Source organism: Urocampus carinirostris, chromosome 10 (assembly GCF_059441175.1).
Source record: "Urocampus carinirostris isolate Australia breed hairy pipefish chromosome 10, RoL_Ucar_1.0, whole genome shotgun sequence".
NCBI classification, from domain to species: domain Eukaryota; kingdom Metazoa; phylum Chordata; class Actinopteri; order Syngnathiformes; family Syngnathidae; genus Urocampus; species Urocampus carinirostris.
In genome coordinates this window covers 24,136,592-24,154,925 of record NC_142358.1, presented here as the reverse complement: position 1 = coordinate 24,154,925, position 18,334 = coordinate 24,136,592, and the positions used below count along the sequence as shown (strand labels likewise).

The following is an 18,334-nucleotide window of genomic DNA, read 5'->3' as shown; positions in this document are numbered from 1 at the left end:
TTTTGCCAATCTGGTAAATTTTAGTTTTTTTGCAGTGGAAAATCAGTTTACACTACATTGGCAGACAGTTTTGCCTATTAACAGTATAGTTTTATCTTGTTACTCTAAATGGATAAGATAATATATCCTAAAATCTATCAAAAGGATATTTTCCATGGTAGATTATTTTGTTCCTATAAAGCATTTTTCTAATCCAAGTAGAATTTATTTTCTTTAGCTAAGCAAATATAATCTACCATCTGCTAGACAGTGGTTTTCAAACAGTGTGCTAAGGCACACTAGTGTGCCGTTTCAGCTTGTCTAGTGTGCAGCAGGAAATTGCTTCAATTTGTCTTTTTATTGTTCAGTATATTTGACTTCTTCAATTGATCAACTAGGTAACTAACATTCATCCATATCAAAAAGCAGATTACTTTTTAATTATTTTTGTATACTAATTATCTGTTCATGAGGTCATACAGGGAATTATATTTTATACATATTTTGTTTCAATAAATTGTTTAAGATTACAAAGCAAAATAATAGAAAGATAGATCAAAATAAAAATCTTGCACAGAATTTTGCTGATATTAATTATTTTTATTATTTCATTGAAATAAAAAGCAGGTTAGAACGACAGATAATTCTTGCTCATTTTAAACAATATTTTTTTGTTAGAAGAAATATTATAAAACAGGTAAAACCGGAAAAATGTATACTAATAGATATTCATATATTTCATGCACACCTTATCTGTGTATTATTTCATATTGCAACATTGATTGCGGGGCGGCAGTAGCTCAGGAGGTAGAGCGATCGTTTTAGGATTAAGGGATCCCAGTTCGAATCCCGGCTTGTCCGTGTTACATGCCGAAGTGTCCTTGGGTAAGACACTGAAACCCCAATACCCCCAATAAGCAGGTTAGCGCCTTACATGGCTGCACAGATCACGGCCGCTATTGGGAAATGTGAAGCACAATGTAAAGCGCTTTGGGAAGTCATTGACTTGAAAAGCGCTATATAAATGCAGATCATTTCATTTCAGATCATTTCATTGCTACCAGGTCATCCTGGAAGGGCGATTACCTCATGTGCGGTCCCTTCTCAAGCTTTCTTCATTTTCATCATGTTGAGGTTTTTGAGTTTTTCCTGTCCCTCATGTAGGTTTTAGATCAGGGGATGGTGTAATAATAGTCTGTACTTTGCTTTAATCTGTAGTCTGTGCAGCCCTTTGAGACTACTTGTCATAAAGGGCTATACAAATTAACATGACTTGACGTGACCTGCCATAATTATAGCAAGATTATTGACCAAAATTAATCACTCGTATTAGAACCTGAGCCACAAATAAGTCTTCAAAAAAAAAAAAAAAAACACAAAAATTATTTTTTTAAAGAAAAAAAAAAAAAAACTAAACTTGTGCCGATAATTCATTTTCAAACATTTTCAACAGACAGTGTGTCTCAACATTTTTAAAATAGTCCCTTGTTTCAAAAAGGGTTGGGAACAACTGTGCTAGACAATATATTTTTGATTATTTTAAGCCTAGTTTCTCTCATTTTACATGAGACGCAAAACGGTAATATCTAAAAATATGAAAAATCATGCTTGAAATGAGTGCAATTTTGAATTAAAAATGCCGCTGTGTTGTGTACTGCAACCGAAAACATGTGCTACTAAGCACGAGGAAAAATACAAACTACAGAGACCCAAGGTCACCGAACTGCAGAATTTTCTTCTCATGTTTGTGTAAGGTTTTTGGATACCCGTAGCAGCAAGCTGGCGGACAATTACGTCAGTGACCACTGGGTGAAGCTCAATAACGTAAAATACATGCAAATTTCTCTGCACTATTTAAAAAATGCATGTTTGCGAATGTATTTTTGCTTGTAATCTCAATCAATACTGTTTTTTTATTAAATTAAGTTTTTAACTACTAGGAGGCACTCAATAATACACACTGTCCCTTTAAAATGTTCTTACTTTGCAGTGTAGAAACATGAAACTGCCCTATAACTTTACTGCCATCCACATCAGTGAAGTCAGTCAGGCCGAATGAGCTCAAAGAAGCGATTGAAGCAAACCTTTCACACTCTTTCCCAGCTGTTACCTTTCCAAATGGCGTAGTTCGATACACACACTGTCCTTTTCATATTTGTCTGCGTATCGGCCGTGTGATTATAGAGCGTGTGTGAGATAGTCACACGCTCGCACATAAACACACGCACACACGCATGCACAGAGTTCAGCCGATTTATCATAATATGCTTTATCTGAAAAGTAAGTATCTTACCTCGGGATAAAGGGAGGAAAGAGGGGTTTGTGGCCAGATTGACAGAGGAAGGGTGGATGGAGAGAATGGAGCACCGGCCGAGCGTGCTGCCGAGCAGAGCGGGACATGAACTTTTTGGGGCCCCCCGATTGATAACTTCTTATAAGGTAAGTGCTGTGGTAGTCTGTGAATGAGAGGGGAGGGCCGGTGCTGCAATGAAACGGTTACTCCGGTTAGTAGTTGTGCATTTATACGTTTGTGGTTTTGGAGGATTTTTAGAAGTTGCAATGATGACTGAAAGAAAAAGAGGTAAAAGAAAAGATGAGGTAGGAAGGAAAGTTTCTAGGATGGTCGAACATGGAATAAGGGCGAGGGATGAGGAAGGGGATTTATGGGAGGGGCATCAGTGGTATGATAATGGTGCCTTTGTTATTACTGCAATGTACCGTATTTTCCAGACTATGAAACACACCTAAAACCCCCAATATGCCCAGAAATGTTAAATATTATAACCCAGTGCTAATAATATACCTCAAAATACAGCAGATACAATTAGAATTGCTTACAGATTACATAAATTTGCATTAACATGCAAGGTTTGTAGCAATTACTGTGCAATGATTGGTCAAATTGTTTGACTTCGCTGTCCTAAATTGCAAATAAGTGTTTGCATTGCATTTCTATCCCAAGTAATAATGTTGAGAAAACCTTCACTTTACCACTAATCACCCATTCGTTCTAATGACACACGACAAGGCATTACAGCTTATCTCATTATCACACTATTTTTACTCACGGTGCATTGAACACAGATTTGCATAGTTCATTCTTATAGGTTAAACAGTCTCTCCATTTCTTCACGAACAAATGTTAGAGCATGGAGAACATAGAAAGTCTTATACCATACACGCTCTTTTACGTACATATACATATTAAACTGAGAATTGATTGACGCACAGGTGAAGTAGAATGCACTATGCAAAGTAAAATTAGTGTGATAACGGGATAAGCTTTAATGCTATTTCTAATGTCATATGTACAACTGGTGGTCTGGTGGTGAAGTGTTGGCCCTCTCGCTGCTACTACTTTGGTTTGATTCTCATTGCAAACAATGTTTTGTGGTTTCACTCAGCCGAACACACTAATGCATCGCATTCACTTTTTGGGGGAGTGAGGAAAAAGAGGTAATATCATTTGATTATTTTTGTTTATATATTTTTCTCTGCATATTTTGATCTTTTAAGTTGTTTGAAACTTGTCATTACAGCAAATTTTCTGTCCATACTCTGGCCTTGTTTTGTGTTCTGTGCGTGCTTGCGTGGACAAATTTGATGACTTGGTAGAGCAGGCTGCATATTTCAGTGGTAGAAGGTTCAACTTCTATGCCAAAGCATTATCAAATTAATTTTTTGTTGTTGTTGTTACAAAGTCACAGCCCGTTTGCTGGTTTCTTTTTGTAAGGAGGATTTTTGGGTGAAGGAGTAAGGATTGCATTGTGTACTATTATTAATATGGTGTAGGGGTACTGAGTCGTTTTAAATCAATACTCATTTTTACATTGAACGAGCATTTTTATGTTTTTTGGGGGGGTATTAATTTGTTCTGTCTTGTAATTCTGAACTTTAGAGACCAGAAACCATGGTAATTCTACTTAAAGAAGAATCATTCCTTGCATAATACAGTTTTTCTCTGGTTTGGTTATGTTTTTAATTCATCATATTATTCGCTTATATTGAAAAGAATTGTCTTTATTATCATTGATGACAACATAGTGAACATTGTTTGCGATGAGATTAGAAATGGCACTCCAGGGTAAACAGGTCAGAAAGACTTAAAAGATAAAAATGAGATAAAGAAATAAATTGAGAGGTATAAAACATAAGAAGACATAAGTGGACATTGTGCAATATTTAGCACCTCCTAGTGGTGATGACAACTTCTTTCACTGAGAAAAAAAAAAACAATATAATAATAATAATAATAATAATAATTTCCTTTGTATTGTCATTCTGTGTAACAATGTACACAGAACGAAATGTCGATACACCTGACCCGTTGTAGCGAGCCGATGCAGCCGCAGCCAACAGAGGGCGCCGCCATTTTACCAATGTTATAAGTCTTTGGTATGACTCGGCCGAGGCGCGAACCAGCGACCTCCCAGTCTCAAATTGATTTGAATGATCAGCAAAATAGGTTAACTACATTCATGTCTAAACCACTCCTAGGTCAAAAAAATCTGTATTTATATTACATAACATGAGTCTCACCTAGTGAGGCATGGCATCAGCGGCATAGTTCTGAGGTCATGCGATCAAATCCAGCTACCAGCCCTCCTGTGCGGAGTTTGCATGTTCTCCCCGTGCTAGCGTAGGTTTCCTCCGGGCACTCCGGTTTCTTCCCACATCCCAAAAACATGCATGACAGGGTAATTGTCCTAAGATGTGAATGAGCAAGTGAGTTGAATGGCTGGCAACCAGTTTAGGGTGTCCCCTGCCCACTGCCCGAAGATAGCGGGGATGGACTCCAGCACCCCCGCAACCTGAGGATAAGCGGTGTAGATAATGGATGGATGGAAGGAGTCTTACCTACAGGGAGCTGGTATGACTGCTTGCATCTTGCTAAAATAACCTGGTGACGATGATGTAAACAGAGCATAATAGTCAAAACAACAACCAATAGTGAGGCATCACAGTCAAAATAACAACGTAGCATTTTATTCGGTCTCCTTTGCTGGTGCTCAATATTAAAAACAAATAAACGTACCACTGGACTGAAAATGAGAAGAAAAATTGTCCAGTTTGTTCACTTTGAGTCTATAGTTTGTAATATTCCTTATGCTTTGTAGTACTCATTTTTGATTGGACAACACAATGCAGCGACATTAGGTGGTTAAATATTACACAGTGTCTCTTTATATAAGAAACTATATACTTAAAATTTCTGTCAGTATGATAAAATTGTGTTGTTGTTTTTTTTTTTTTTTTGCAGTTTGTATTGAATAAAACAATCTAATTTCTGCCAGTATACATTTTCTTAATCGAGGAACATGATAGATAAAAAATAAATAGAAAAAATGTATACTTCAAACTATCAAAAGTCTCTCTCGATGGGGAAAGAATTTATTTTTTGCAGCGTCAAGTGACTACTAATTATAATTACTGTCCCTTTGAAAATGTGTATTCATTTATTCTGGTGACTGATTTCAGTTTCAGTTCATTTATTTTAAGAAAATCTAAAGTACTAACATGTTTTCAGTTCCCTCTTAGATTTCCAGAAAGGACAAAAAAGTATTGAAGCGTATTTAAATAAATGCTGGTGCTGGAACCAAAACCAAAATGTTGATATTGTGACAACCCTCGGAAAAGCATCAGCATGTATCACAAACGGTCTTTTTTCTATAAGTCTTCAAATTGCAGATTTATGGGAGATTTCTGTTAATCGTAGAAGCGCATGGTCAAAAGAGATAAAGGTCGGCGTGAGCTTGCTTTTTTGCAAGTGTGCGGGTGTTTTTTGTGTGCTCTGTGCAAGTGTATAGTCGCGTGTGTGTGTGTGTGTGTGTGCGTGTGTGTGTGTGTGTGTGTGTACGGTGTGCACATAGTCATAAGTGCGTAATTCCATGTAGAAGGATTAGCAAGTCCAAGCCAAGCACAAAGGAATGTTCTGAGTGAACTATACAGTAAATTAATGGCGTGCACAGAATTTATCGGGCCGCAAGTGCTCTAAGAAGGGGCAGCTGCTATCGTCCACACAGCACAATTTTAAATAGAAGTGGGAAATTAACATATAAATCAACCATTTTAATATGTGCTCATGTAGAATGCAATTTGACATTCATTTCCTAAAATTCTCTATAAAAAATTATTTTATACAGAGCAGGTTAAGAGTGGAAGAAAAATTATGCTTTGGAAATGGAGTTAAAGGTACAAATTTTGTAGTTTTCCTATTTTGATTCTCCAACAAACCTTTTTCCCAAATCCAACAGTTGATGGTGTATTTTTCCATATCCCCCAAACACCTGGAAATATGAACTCCCTATTGCAGGTGATTTTATTTGATGTAAACAAGAAATGCACAAAGTAGTTATCTCTTCTAAAATATATTTTCACTCCTTATTGACACAAATAAACTCTATGAAATGTTCAGGAAAAACCTCCACTCTGAAGTTTCCCAAAAGGGAACTCTTTTCTTTTTTTTTTAGGACAGGAGCTTTTGCACCACACAGTGTCCATCTGTGCATGCCACTGGTATGTACAGCATGCATGTTGCAGGTTTATGACTAAATCTGTAGTATGCACTGCAGAAATATAAATGATTTGCTAAGTTACAGTATTTTTTCGGGTTGTTTTAAAATACTGTATGTTTTACTTTATAAAAACATTTTACAAGAATAACACGCTCAGAATACGTAAAATTCTCGTGAATATATAATGGGAAATACTTTTGGTCATTTTAAGAAATATTTACTATTCTGCCATTTGCTAGCTAATGGTTTACACACCGCCAGTTTTCCAAAACGTTTTTTTTCCTCAAGTACAGGACCTCTTGCACCATGCAGTGTTCATCTGTGCATGCCACTGGTATGTACAGCTCGCATGTTGCAGGTTACTGGATAAATCTGCAGTATATACTGCAAACAATATGATTTGCTTTTTTTAAGAATATTTGTAATTGATTTTAATTTTTTTCTTCATGAGAAGTTTTTATCAAAAAAACAAGCTCAGAATACATAAAATCTACATATACAGCAGATGGTAGGTAGTTATGGTTATTTTAAGAAATTATTTCTGTCAAGATATGAAAAAAAAAACCTAAATGAGCAAAATATTCTACCGCATGTCAGATCATGGTTTAAACCCCTCCACTCTGAATTTCTCAAAAGAGAACTTTTTTTTAAGCACAGGAGATCTCGCACTACCCAGTGTCTATCTGTGCACGCCACTGATATGTACAACTTGCATGTTGCACGTTTATGGATAAATCTACACTGAAAACAATTATTTGCTTAATTTAAGAATATTAATTCTATACTCAAATGTATTTTTTTTTACTTTGTAGGAACATTTTATAAAAAGAGCACAGCTGGTATATATAATTTTGGTCATTTTTAGGAAATATTTTTTTCCAAATATGAGCAAAGTAATCTACCATATACTACATACGATCATTTGTTCTTATTTTATTTAAAAAAATAATCTAATTTCTGTAGAAAAAAAATAAAATATATATTGTCTATATGTAAACAATCATCAACATTTTGTGGAAATAGAATACTTGTCATTTTAAGAATTTAATTTTCTATCAAGGCCCGAAAAAATAAAAGGAAAATATTCCACCACATGCTAGATAAAATAAATCCAGTTATTTAAATAATATTTTTCTAATTCTTCTAGAAAAACAGGTTAAAATGTCTGCAACAATTCCAGAAAATGGAATATGATTTCATTTTTTTGCAGTGAATGAGTTAGATGTATTGGTCGACTTACAAAAAGAGGTGTGTTTTTAAGAAATATAAATTATGTTTTTATCTTAGTATAATTCTGATATTTTTTATGAATATTAATCAGAGCATGTACACGGAATGTATGTCTGGACCCGAATACACATGTTTATTATGTTCCCATGAGTGTGAACGCAGCATTTTGATCAATTTCGCAGACAGGACGCATGTGCGTGTCCTGCTGCCTGCTTGGGGTTGACAGACCTTTAATCCATAGCAGACAGCAGCAGGTGGGGTCGATGCGTCTCTTTGCGTGTGTCTTTGTGTGTGTCTTTGTGTGTGTTTGTGAACAATTTTTAGTCCCCTCCCCCAATCAGAGTCTGAGGCATTAGCAGGCGACACCTGTTCTCGACTTCATACTCATGCACTTGTGATAAGGATGAGTAATTGAGCGTCTCTTTAATGTAATTATTGCAAATAATTACATTAGTATGGCAGTAGGTGCTGAAAAGGGACCTGCTAGACATCAGACTGAGTGTTACTTGGGCAATATTATCCTACAAGAAAAAACTGTTAAAATTATGTCAATAATAATATACAATTGGCGATGTGTCGATTTAATTACAATATTTGATTTTTAAATGTATATTTTACAATATGTTGTGAATTGTTGCATAGAAATTAAATACTGTACTATTCTACAAGGGGGTGGGCAAACCTTTTGAGGCAGTGGCATCGGGTTCAAACATTTGGCGGAAGGGACAAAAAAAAGAAAATTGATTATTTTTGTTTGTATCTAAAGCTGCGGTCTCAAATCTAAAACCTGGATATATAAGGGAAAAATATAATAGACTTGTCCATTTTTTTTCATTTAGTGATTGTGATCCAAAAAAACGCATATCTATTATTTATGTCTTTCAATTTTGCTTTTAGTCATTGTAAACATTCTATTCAAGCAAAATCAATGGAGGTAGACCTTGAAATAACAGCAGTAACAATATGCATTTATGAGTAAATATACAAGCATGTATCGGTATGTGTATGTAATCATTTTCATTTGTCTATAAATAGAGCATTTATTCAAATAAGTTTTGAAACCCTCAGACTTAAAGCAAAGTCAGAGTTTATGTTCCTTGTTTAGCTCAAAATCTGATAACATGCATTTAAAATGCAATAGGACTAGCTCAGAAGTTTTTTTACTAAATATCTTGATAAATATAATAAACACATGATGTAAAAAAATTGGAAGTACAGAAACATGTCACCTAAACAATCAGCAACATAGAATGTTGCCTTGTATTGAGCACAATAAACATTAGTGCTTCATGAAAACTATATTTAAAATGGGTGCAAGTCTTGTCCCCAGTTTCCCTTTATACCTCATAAAGGGAAACTGGGGACAAGACTTGCACCAAACCAACACATCTTTACTAGTAGTACCTTTTTGGGACCATTTTACATATATTATCCTTTTGAAACGTTTTCGGGTGTGGCCCCCAGGCTGTAATTTGTCCATATTTGTCTTACAATGTTATTAATGTAGGCATACACGAACATAAACATCGGTGCACACATTAGCATTTATGGAATTGTTGGTTGGGCTACTATTGGAAATACATGCAAGTATACGTGGGTGCCGAATGTTGAAGCATGGCTCCCCCTTAGCATGGACCTGCATCTCCACCTGCACCCCCACCAGCCCATATGGCAGTAGACAGCAGTAGTAATCATGGAAGTGGAGCAACAGGCCTTGAGCTTCACTAATCCCCAGCCTCACTCCGACACGTGCCACACACACATACGCACACGCCGCATATACACACGGCAGACAGAGCGCCACACACATGCAAACACAATACAGTACAAACTATGTTCATCTTATTATTTGCATGACTATGCACATGCATAAAAGAGCTGCTGAACTGGCCACAGAACTGGTGCCTGCTGGATTATGATTGTGTTAAGAATACCGTGACACACACTCACAGCCATGAAACCATTCTTTGGACTGTTTGACTTGAGCGCTATGTAAAATTCAGTCCAATTACAATTTACCATTTGACCCCAAGTTGAGCCAAGATGCTTTTTGTCGACATAAGCAATGACGTGCATATGATATAGAAATTAAGATTATGAATTTTAATCAAAGCATGAAAAAAATCAATAACTGCAATACTTTGGCAAAAGCACCATGCCCACCCATGGCATTCTGTCTCACACACACACAAAGAGTCAAACACAAACTCGGTGCAACAACACGTACTCACAAAACCCTTTAACTGTGACGCAAAGGGAGACAGGGCCACAATGGCGCCCTTATTGTTAATTGGCCGTTTAATCCCGAGGAATGCGTCTGATTAGTACCCGCCGGTGGGTCGGGATCTTGCTCAACACTCACAATCACTTGACAATGGACGGGCTGTAAGGGAGCTCTGAGAGCTATGCTCTCTCACACACACACACAGACACATGGCTGCAACCACCACACAAGCGCAGGTAAAATAATCCACGAGGAAACATCATTAAAGTCATATCCAAAACATTGTTTACCACAGCATGGAAGGTTGAATTGTTTACTTTTTTCTTTTTAATATATAATCATAAAGGATTGTGCATATAGATGGTTTCTAATCATGTGTTCTGCATCCGGGCAACCCGAGTGGTGGCTACCATGTTGGAAGGGTATGTTTATGTTTGTATTGTTGTTTCATAAAGCGAACTTTCCAGGCTAAGTATTCACAATACATTTTCACAAATTGTCGTGTTTTTGAACTTCCATGTTTTGTTTCTCTTTCTCTTGAATTATGCTCTTGTCTGAAACGGAATGAAATGAAAGGATCTGCATTTATATAGCGCTTTTCAAGTCAAGACTTCCCAAAGCGCTTTACAGTGTGCTTCACATTTCCCAATAGCGGCCGTGCAGCCATGTAAGGCGCTAACCTGCTTATTGGGGGCATTAGGGGTTCAGTGTCTTGCCCAAGGACACTTTGACATGTAACACGGAGGGGCCGGGATTCGAACTGTGATCTCTTGATCCCAAGACGAGCGCTCTACCTCCTGAGCTGCCCCATTATCATTTCACAAACAGTACAAGGCAGATGGTTTGTTGCTTGTCGAATAAAAGTTTACAAAAAAGTTAGAAACAAGTCAAATAAAAGTTTTATGCTCTATAATTACATTATGTTAATTAGCATTTCTAATTTTACCTTATGTGGAGAAAATAAGAGTAAAGTATGGATCGTTGGTAGCTACCCTCAGGAAGAGACCAAGTGCTGTTAATGTTATAGCTGGCACTTGGCAGCAAAAATGAAGGTCTAGCCTGACAAGTTACATTGAGTTACAGGTTTGCCAATTGTTTATTCTAAAATTGCTTTGTGTTTGCCCTGAGAGGTAACTATAGCAGGGAGACCAAAAAAAAAAACGTACACCTTCCACTTTCATTTGATTAGCCCAGAATAAAACATTGTAGACTCATGGTAACATCTTCCACATGTATTGGACCCATCCAGTATGGCCGGCTGTCTACATATGGGTATGCGCCTGACGTCTCATGAGAGCTATCTGTTTTGCATATTTCATAAATGAATTGGCTCTTGCTCAGAGTAATCACAATGAAGGAAGGATGGATGGATGGATGGATGGATGGATGGATGGATGGATGGGTGGATGGATGGATGGATGGATGGATGGATGGATGGATGGATGGATGGATAGATGGATGGGTGGATGGATGGATGGATAGATAGATAGATGGATAGATAGATAATAGATGGTTGGACGGATGCATGGATTGATGGATGGATGGATGGATGGATGGATGGATGGATGGATGGATGGATGGATGGATGGATGGATGGATGGATGGATGGATGGATGGATGGATGGATGGATGGATGGATGGATGGATGGATGGATGGATGGATGGATGGATGGATGGATGGACAGATAGATGCATAGATAGATGGAGAGATAGATGGATGGACGGATGGATGGATGGATGGATGGATGGATGGATGGATGGATGGATGGATGGATGGATGGATGGATGGATGGGTGGATGGATGGATGGATGGATGGATGGATGGATGGATGGATGGACAGACAGGTAGATGCATAGACAGACAGATAGATGCATAGATGGATAGATGGATGGATGGATAGATGGATAAATGGATAGATGAATGGATGGATAGATGGACATGTGGCTATATGGATAGATGGTTGAATGGATGGATGAAAGGTTGGATGGATGGCATAAGTAAAATCAGTGTTTTACAGAATTTTAAAAACGTTATTGAACCAAGGTTAAAATTATTAATGAAAGATTTTTTTTTAAATTCATAAAAAGAATAATTGCAAAAATAGTGGAAGTCCACCCAACTGATTACCCAACATTATTAAGTAGGGGCAGTAATGCACCAAAGAGAGGAAGAATTCCTCTTTCTCAAGTTTAGCAGCAGTTGGCACAATGATTTTTGTACATTACTGTCAGTAAACTTGAAAAAGTAGAAGAAGAATATTCTTCTTTAAGTTTAACTGTGGTTGGCACCCCTATTTTGACCATGTGCCATAGGTTCACGAAAATAAAGTACATAAACTTTACATCTGTCTGAAATATTACGAAATATTGTTTTTTATTCATCATATAAACACTTAGAAATGTATGCCATTGCCTTGTTAATCCTTCAACATGGATGGGGATGGTTAAGACATGCAACAGTCATGTCAGCCATTGTGTGAGACTCCTGTTGACAACTAAATCGCAGAACAGGAATAGATACGGAACAGTATTATTTTACTATATGTTGTAATTTAAAGCTCAAAAAAACTATTTAGACAATTTCTTAATGAACTTACAACCATTTATAGATTTGTATTACATTTTGAAAGCAATAAGGTTCTGATAAACGAAAAACAGTAGCCGTTAGGGGCATTTTATGTTCGTATGAGTTAAAAAGCAATATCCACAAGTTTTTTGTAATTTCTTAGGGCAGCCATGTTGATATTCCAAGTGTTATCGACATCAAAATAACTCAGGTCCAAGCCAATGACCTATCATAGCTCTGCTACGTAAAGTAAGTGAACCCCGATTGTTGGTCAGCTAAAGCTTTGAGCAACACTCAAAATGGCCACCTTAAAGATGAATAAAAACTGTTAGATTTAATCCCTAACGCAAAATTTTAAAAACACAAAATCAATCAAAATTCCGTTTTGGACGAGTAGCGGACCATTAAACACCATTGATAAATCATTTCGATTGACTTCCACTTTGAATACATATCTGACAATTAAAGGATAAAAGGAAAAAGCACGGTTGAAAGCAGTCACGACACAGAAAATAACGGAGGTCACAGGTGACAAAGGGCTACGTGTGTGTGTTTTTTCTGCATGTGTGTTCCTTCGGAGGTCCCGGGCAGGCCGCATCACTGCTGACACACTGCTGCGGGCAAATCCAGCTTAGTGTGTCTAAAACGGGCCTTCCAAATCTGCCGCAGGGCCCCTAATGCTGGTGCTGCTGTCAGCCTCAATCACTCACACACATCTAATCCCCACGCCGTGACCCAACACACAAACATAGAGCTGCGTGCACAAACCACACGTACACTTGAGTGCCCGACGTTTCAGGCCTATTCAGCACCAGTACCGGGCAGTACCAGCCAGGGGGTCAACGTTTGATACTGGGAAGAGGAAGGAAAGAGTTGCTGGGGGATGTGGAACAATTTCAAGGGATCATTGTGGGTAGGGTTGTATAAATAATCAAACAGTGGGTCTAGCATAGAGCAAAAGCTCCATCCTGAATTGATTTGAATTACCTTTATTGTCATTGATAAAAACGTAATAAACATTGTTTTTTGAGGATGAACATGTAATCAAGACTTATAAGAGAAACATGTAAAACTAAGGATATCAGTATAAATTGGCAAAAATATTTACAAGGTAGTGCTTGGACACAGGCCTGAGTTGTAAATGCATCGTTACAATAGCGTAATTAAAACTAGATCAATGGTATTTAGCACCCCCCAATAAAATCCCAAATAAGTCGATAAATAAGCCTTAACTACCCATTTTTAAATATATATTGGTTATAGTTTTGTGTGCATCCTGAATTATTTTGTTTGTATCAAGACAAATATTTGCTGAATCAACTTTCCATCTATGAGGCTGACTATTATGAACTTGATTTGCAAGGAGCTGGTCTCATCAAGGGTGTTACTATAATATCTCGTTTTTCGCAGTAAATGGGAACCAGAACACCCCCCCCCCACTACGATATGCAAAAATTGCAAAATCCCACGTGAAAAAAATTGACGTCAAAGAAAACGTACATACTTGGAAATATAGCACGGTAAAAACTGTACAGTGCTAATAATATGCTATATACAGTAAGTACCATATTTTTCGGGCTATAAGGCGCACTGGAATATAAGGTAAACCCCCCAAAAGAATATTTTAAGATATTAAAAAAAAAAAATCAAATATAAGGCGCACCGGACTATGAGGCGCATTAAATTAAAACTACTGTGAAAGCTAGGGCGGCATCAAAACAAACATCATAAAATGTAACTTATTTTAATTGAACATATCCATCCATCCATTATCAGCACCGCTTATCCTCAGTAGGGTCGCGGCGGTGCTGGAGGCCCATCCCAGCTATCTTCGGGCAGTGGGCAGGGGACACCCTGAACTGGTTGCCAGCCAGTCGCAGGGCACACAGGGACAGACAATTCACTCGCTCATCCACACTTAGAGACAATTTGGACCGGCGAATTACCTGACATGCATGTTTTTGGATTGTGGGAGGAAACCCACGCAAGCACAGGGAGAACATGCAAATTCCACACAGGAGATTTGATCTCAAGGCCTCAAAACTGTGCCGCACACGTACTAACCACTGTTCCACCGTGCTGCCCTTAATTGAACATAATTATTATGAAATCTTGAATTACCACAAAAATGAACGGATTTGTTCATAATTATGCATTTTCAATTTTATGTTCCATTCCTTTTTGGTCTATAAGGTGCACTTTCGACTCTCTGGTAAATTTTAGGGTTTTGGGAGCAACTTTTATTTCAGAAAATTAGCAAAATTCATTGTCTTTATTGTCGTTGATCACAAAGTAGTGAACATTGTTTGCAATGAGATGAGACATGGCACTCCAGCATAAATATGTAACAAGCAATTCAAAAATAAAATAAGATAAAAGAATGTCAGGATAAATAAATGAAAATATTTACAAAGTAATGCTTGCAGAGTGGTATAAGTTGTAATAACCCTCCGAAAAAAAGGGCAATAACCTTAAGCAGCACCAAAAATTCCCAAACAAGTTTGTCATGATTACCGATATGCGTCGCCTGTGCCCGCTCCTTTGGCGCCAACTGCCTCGGACTCTGAATGGCTCTGTGTCCCTATTTAAACCCACTCCTATCTGTCCCCTTTTGTCAGTCTGTCTGCGAACCTCAGTTAACACTAGGCAAGCCTTTTTTCGACCCTGACACCCACCTGTTTTTTGTTCCCGTCTGTCCCCCGGCTTCGGCCCGTTTCTTGATCCTGACCACGTCTACTCTCCCGTCCTGGCTTTCGACCTCTTTTTGTCTCTGACAATGTTTACTCTCCTTTCCTGGCTTCCGACCCGCTTCCGACCCCAACCACGTTTTTCTTCTATATAACTGGATATCATACTATATATATATATATATATATATATATATATATATATATATATATATATATATATATGTATATACATATATATATATATATGTATATATATATATATATATATATATATATATGTATATATATATATATATATATATATATATATATATATATACAGTATATATATATATATATATATATATATGTATAGATATTGATATAGATATACTGTATATTTCCTCAGTATTTTTTTTTCTTTCACTGAGATTAAATCTCTTGTAGAGAGGGATGGGCACTACCAGGCTGTACTTGCTCAGGAAACGCCACAGGAAATGGTGCCCCTAAGACCATAGCAGTTAATGATCCAACCAACCACCCTACCAACAACCAATGTTTATTAACTGTGCATTAGAAAAAAGACATGGGGCGGAACGGAGGCTGATTGGTTATAGCGTCTGCGTGGCACAGTTCTGAGGTCATGGGATCAAATCCAGCTACCAGCATTCCTTTGTGAAGTTTGCATGTTCTCCCTGTGCTTACGTGGGTTTCCTCTGGGCTCTCTGGTTTCCTCTCACATTCCAAAAACATGCATGTCAGGTTAACTTTTCCGAAATGTCCCTAAGTGTGAATGAGCGAGTGAATGGTTGTATGCCTCTGTGGGCCCTGCGACTGGCTGGCAACCGGTTCAGGGTGCCCCCTGCCCTCTGCCCGAAGATGGCTGGATAGAATTGGGGATGAAAGGCGTACTTTAGTAAAAAACGTTGCATTTGAGAGATCCACATGTGAGTGACTACCTATTGCCTTAAACATTGATTTGTAATTTCAGTTTTGAGTAAAATAACATTGGGACGGGTGTTTCCTCAAAAGGTTCTCTGGTTGATAAACAGTTATCAGCAAATACAGCTATAGGGGTTGGCTTGCTAAAGGAGTGGCGCCTGTCTTTGGCGACAGCTAATGGACATATTTAAAACTGGAGGTCATTGTTTGACGTAATGCAGCTATTGCGGCTCACGGGCCATATGTTTAGGTAAACTACTGAAGTGTTTCAGGGAATTTAGCTGTAGAACAGATATTCCATTTAGGAGTAAGTATTTTGGGCATTTTCAAATATTCAGTAACATCTAATAAGGCATTTTGAAACAGCATGGTTGTTAAATGGTTAGCATGACTACCTTACAGTTTAGAATTCCAAGTTTTAGTTCCGTGCTCCATCTTTCCTGAGTGAACTTTGCGCTGATTGGGAGATTCTATTGGATATTCTCGTAACTGTCTTCGTTCTCAGAATTAGTTCACTTTGTCTTACATTATTATCAAGTAAATTATCAAATCAGTATTATAAAAATGCAGTAAATCACTTGATATAGATCTATGGCATTATCTTGGATACAATTGCAGACTTTAGAAAATTTTAGAGCTTTACTGCTTCACTGCTTCCAATAAAATACTTAATTTTTTAAAGTATTTAGTTATTTAAGGTATTTTTTATTTCTTCCCATGCTCCTTTAACATTCGGGTTGTAAGACATGGCAAGTAAAACAATCCCCTGAGTTGAGGAGTTTGGTTGAGATATTTATTATATTTATATTCCGGGCATGTGAGTACAGAACAAGCCTACATGCTTTCACAAAATGCACGATCCAAATGGCTGACAAACACTTATATACCAAACGGGCGGTCTATGACAAAAAGAAACATTAGTGGTTAATGGAAAAGACACTGCTGGACACCAGCCCTTTATCGAGACTGGGACTGGCAGGTGACTTGTAACTGCAAACAAAAAACATTTCGTGAAAAACAGGCAAAGATATTCAGGATAAGTGGTGTGAAAAAAGTATTTGCCCCCCTCCTGATTTCTGTTTTTTTTTTTGCACATTTATAACTCATAAAGGTTTCTGATCATCAAACCAATTTTAATATCACACATGGACAACCTGAGAAAATACAAAATGCTGTTTGGAAATGTTGATTCCATTTATCAAGACACACACACAAAAATAACCTATCTGGCCCTCTGTGAAAAAAATAATTGCCCATAAATCTCACAGTGAGTTGGGCCAATGAGTTTTTTACAACACTGTGAAGGAATTTTGGCCCATTCTCCCTTGCATTTAAAAACATTAAAAACTGCCATATTGGACTGCCAATTTAAGGTAACATCAAAATCATCTCAATTGGATTTATGTCTGGACTTTGATACGCCACTCCAAAACATTTTTTTTGTTTCGTTTTCTTCAGCCTTTCAGCGGCGGACTTGCTGGTGTGTTTCGGATTGTTGTCCTAATGCATGATCCAAGAGCGCTTAAGTTTGGGGGCACAAACGAATTAATGGACGATCTCCTCTCAGGATCTTCTGGTCCCGAGGATAATCAAGATGCTTTTTGGCAAATATGAGACGACTCTGTGTTCCTTTCTGACAGCAGTGTTTTTTTTGCCTGGAAACTCTCCAATGGATGCCATTTTTGGCCTTTGTCTTTCTTATAGTGGAGTCGTGAACATGGACCTTTGATGGGCTGCTTTGCTGCCTCAGGACCAGGATAAATTGCTGTTGTTGACAGAACAATTAATTCTGGTGTTTACTTGAAGATCCTGGAGGAGAATGTCAGGTCATCATTTCGTGCTCTCAAACAAAGTGCTCGTGGATCATGAGCAGGACAATGATCAAAAACACACCAGCAAGTCCACCTCTTAATTGTTCCCCACGCCCCTAGAAAATGTACACAAAATATCATTTTATATTATATATTCTTTCAGGCCTTTTCTCCAAGTAAATGGATTCCAAAGCGACTGTTGCATCCTTCCATCTTCTCTTCAATTTACTTATTTTATTTTAATAATTTTGCTCTGGGCTGTTTTAGTGCTGTGTGAGCATGCTTTTATATATTTATTTATATATATTGAATTTGGGTCAAAATCACAGTTTTTTTTCAACTCGATTAAGTAATAAATTATTTCAAATGTTTATTATTTTGTACATATTTGTAAATTC

General features: G+C 37.4%; 1 long non-coding RNA gene across 2 annotated transcripts in view; it reads left to right on the top strand.

The window, feature by feature from the left end:
* Window positions 1–18,334, top strand: part of LOC148358452 (uncharacterized) — a 30,399-nt gene that overhangs the window by 8,787 nt on the left and 3,278 nt on the right. Inside the window, exon 1 of one of the 2 annotated variants that reach the window (XR_015851581.1) lies at window positions 2,295–2,418. The exons of the other annotated variant lie outside the window; for it this stretch is intronic. This is a non-coding gene — a long non-coding RNA (uncharacterized LOC148358452). Of the gene's footprint in view, window positions 1–2,294; window positions 2,419–18,334 lie in introns of those variants that run through there. 2 annotated transcript variants of the gene reach the window in all.